Source organism: Heterocephalus glaber, unplaced genomic scaffold (assembly GCF_053883595.1).
Source record: "Heterocephalus glaber isolate CG9 unplaced genomic scaffold, H.glaber_assembly_v1.0 deba00001733, whole genome shotgun sequence".
In the NCBI taxonomy this organism is placed as follows: Eukaryota; Metazoa; Chordata; class Mammalia; order Rodentia; family Bathyergidae; genus Heterocephalus; species Heterocephalus glaber.
In genome coordinates, this window is record NW_028258444.1 from 8,229,824 (window position 1) to 8,233,907 (window position 4,084).

Here is a 4,084-nt window from a genome sequence, read left to right on the forward strand (position 1 = left end):
AAAGAAAATAATTACAGCTAAAGGAGAAATAGGGTGCTCTAAAAGATATTTTAGAAGATAGAGCCATCGCAAGTGCTATGTCCTGTGAGACATAGACCCTAAGATGAAGAAGACAGCCATAATCTCCAGGAGTGTGCTATCCAGTAAAAGGCACTTGGCAAACATTATAACTACATGTGACACTCAAAAACCATAAAAGAGATAAAAGTAATGTAATGTAGAAATGAACCATCATGGAGTAATTCTCATTGAAGATATTTAGGAAACATTTAGGGACAAAGTAATGTTTGAGCTGGGTTTTGAGTTGGCTTTTCTGTCTAATAGCATAGTGAGTAAAACCAGTATGTGAAAAGCCACAGAATAGCGAAATTACACTTCAAATGGAGGAAATAGTAAGCTTTCAGGAAAGAAGTGAAGACACATGGAGAGAAAAAAGGAGATGGCTTGATAAATGGAAACTATAGTAGGGCTGAAAGCAAGTTTTATTTCTAATATTTAGTAAAGGGGAAATAAATCTACCCGGCTTTGAGAGGAAGAAGAAAGGGTTTGCAACAACTGATACTTTTTTTCTACATTGATGTACTTCTTCTGAAGATTAAGAACCTCCTTAAAACTGTACCAGGACTATCCATAAAACGAGAGGCTAGATTATGATTAGGCCCTACCTAATTCTTTTTTTTTTCATGGTAAAGACTGCTTTATTGGTGGCAGTTAGTACAAGTCAATAAATATTGATCCCCAAAGAAGACCTCAGTTATTCATCATATTACTGGTCCAGGGAGCTCACTGGAACTGAGCCACGTGACTGCTGGTCTGACTGAAGTCATTCCTGCTTCTTGGGAAATGATGCCGTAGCCAACTAATAGATGGCATGTGCAGTTCCACCAACTGTAAGAATCATAGTGGCTCTATACAGGAGGGCATCAGCTAGCCCACCCTTTAGGTGCACTGGAATTCCATTGTCCTCCTGAAACAGCTTTTGCTTCTGTGGAACTTTATTTTCACAATGCCTGCTTGAAGCAGTGCTGATAGTTCTCTGGGCAATCTGTCGAAGAGCCAGCAGATTCCACAGCATTTTGCCCAGGTTACGATGCACCAACCTTGACAACTGACCGCCAGAAGCGAGGGCTACCACAGGCCCCGGAGCCAGAACCCTACCTAATTCTTTATTGAAGGGTCAGGAAAAAAAAGTTTTCCTTAATAATAAATCCTTTAGCAGAATATGAAATAAGAGGAATTTTTTATTAATAGTGATTACATAAAACCTATGTTTCATTATTTAAAAATTATTCTAGATTTAATGATGTTCCTTTGAGAAATTATAACTTCTCTCAGCTGTTCTATGGAAAAATCAAAGGGAAGAAGTTATTGAGTTTATGTTTAAGTAGACTTTTCAAAAAGACAGAAAAGGAAGAGCAGTTCATTTTGCACCTTTAAGTATAGCAAAAAACTAACATGAGAAAGCTTTGCAACAGCTGAATGCTGCTAACCATATTTTTAAACAGCATAAAGTTTAGACATGGGCTTATGGATGGGCTTCAGGTGATAGTAGAATCCTTTAAACAATAAACAAGATTTTATGCATGTCTATGCTGCCTGTTTCAATCATATTATGTATTAAGGGAATTTCGTTTCTTAACTGGAGTCACTGTTGGTATTTGGGGTGGTACTTTGTGTGTGTGTGTTGGGGGGAAGGTACTGGGGATTGAACTCGGGCCCTCTGCACTGAGCAACATCCCCAGTCCTTTTTCTATATTTTATTTTGAAACCATGTCTTGCCCAGGCTGGAATGTTCCAGTAGTCAGGGAAATACAAATTTTAAAAATTAGTCACAAGCCTGGCATAGAGGCACATTCCTATAGTTTTAGCTACTTGGGAGGCTGAGGCAGGAAGATCATTTTGAGCCTAGCCTGGACAACATAGCAAGACCCCATTTTAAAAAAATAGTAGTAATTGGATACAATATTTTTTTTACCAGTTTGATAATCAGCACTGGGGATAAGTAGGCAAAGAGACACTATACATCCCTGAAAGCAATGTTCCTGTCTTTTTGAAAAGAAACCTGGCAATGTTCATTAATTCTTCCATCCCACATTCAAGAAGCTACTCTGCAGGAACACAGTTATCAGTATAAAAACTATATACATAAAGCTATTTATTGTAGTCTTGAAAAGTATTTTTAAACCCACCCTCGAGGGCTGGGGATTTAGCTCTGTGGCACCTTGCCTGCCTCACAAGCGCAAGGTCCTGAGTTAGATCCCCAGTACAGCAAAACAAACAAACAAACAAAAAACCTGGAAACAAAATACCCATCAACAGTAAGTAGGATAGTACACCCATAGTGTGGATGATTTGCTCATATAAGAACAAGTTAGAGGCCAGGGATTTAGCTCAGTGGTTCCACTGCCTGCCTTGCAAGCACAAGGACCCAAGTTCAATCCCCGGTACCAAAAAAAAAAAAAAGAACAAGTTAGAAATATATGTTTTAAGAGAAAATATCTACACTATATAAAATATAACTTTTCTGAAGTTACAGAACTCTATGTGGAGTAAATCCTAAATATGTTGGTATGAAAATGAAGAAAGTTGTGGACTGTTGGGCCTTAAAGAGATCAATAAATGGGTGCAGCTGCCTCCCTGCTAGCTCACCTGGCCACAGCGCCCGGTGCCACCCAGCATGAACATCATGGACTTCAATGTGAAGAAGCTGGCAGGCGATGCGGGCACCTTCCTCAGCCGCGCTGTGCAGTTCACAAAAGAAAAGCTTGGCCAGTCAGAGAAGACAGAATTGGATGCTCACTTAGAGAACCTCCTTAGCAAAGCTGAATGTACCAAAATATGGACAGAAAAAATAATGAAACAAACTGAAGTATTATTACAGCCAAATCCAAATGCCAGAATAGAAGAATTTGTTTATGAGAAACTGGATAGAAAAGCACCAAGTCGTATAAACAACCCAGAACTTTTGGGACAGTATATGATTGATGCAGGGACTGAGTTTGGCCCAGGAACCACTTATGGTAATGCTCTTATTAAATGTGGAGAAACACAAAAACTAATTGGAACAGCTGACAGAGATTCAACATCAAACATCAGCCTTAAATTTTCCTACTCCTTTAAGAAACTTCATGGAAGGAGATTACAAAACAATTGCTAAAGAAAGGAAACTATTACAAAATAAGAGACTGGACTTGGATGCTGCAAAAACCAGACTGAAAAAAGCAAAAGCTGCAGAAACTAGAAGTTCATCTGAACAGGAATTAAGAATAACTCACAGTGAGTTTGATAGTCAGGCTGAGATTACCAGACTTCTGCTAGAGGGAATCAGCAGTACACATGCTCATCATCTTCGCTGTCTGAATGACTTTGTAGAAGCCCAGATGACTTACTATGCACAGTGTTACCAATACATGCTAGATCTCCAGAAACAACTGGTAAGTTTTCCATCCAATTATCTTTCTAACAACAATCAGACTTCCGGAACTCCCGTGCCATCTACTTTATCAAATGCAATTGGTTCTTCTGCCATGGCTTCAACCAGTGGCCTAGGAATCACCTCTCCTTCCAACGTCACTGACCTTAAGGAGTCAAGTGGCAGCAGGAAGGCCAGGGTTCTCTATGACTATGAAGCCTCAAACAGTACTGAGTTGTCCCTTCTGGCAGATGAGGTGATCACTGTGTTCAGTGTCGTTGCCATGGATTCAGACTGGCTAATGGGGGAAAGGGGAAATCAGAAGGGCAGAGCGCCAGTTAGCTACTTAGAACTGCTCAATTAAATAAGTGGACTATGAAAAAACTACTCATCATGACATCGTATTTATATGTAAATAACTAAATAAAGCCGGTTTAAGTATCTTCCATGGTAATGTCTTAAGAGACTGGAAAACAAAAACAAAAACCCAGTCATCAGAAGCCACCCCTTCTGCCAATAAAGTTGCATGGTAAATATTTTTTTAAAAAAGAGAGATCAATAAATGAATAATGCTATACTGAAGGGATAGTCTGTTATATATGTTAGGGGTTCATTCAAACACTTTTTAAAAATTACTTTTAAAAAGTGGTAATTTTTAGTTTTGGAACAATT

At 38.9% G+C, this 4,084-nt stretch overlaps 2 pseudogenes; one reads left to right on the forward strand and one right to left on the reverse strand.

Annotated features, from left to right (window-relative positions):
* Positions 1 to 658: 658 nt before the first annotated feature.
* LOC110343997 (cytochrome c oxidase subunit 7A2, mitochondrial-like) lies at positions 659 to 1,181 on the reverse strand (annotated as a pseudogene).
* A 1,496-nt stretch (positions 1,182 to 2,677) lies between these two features.
* On the forward strand, positions 2,678 to 3,867 carry LOC101706889 (endophilin-B1 pseudogene; annotated as a pseudogene).
* The last annotated feature ends 217 nt before the right edge of the window (positions 3,868 to 4,084 follow it).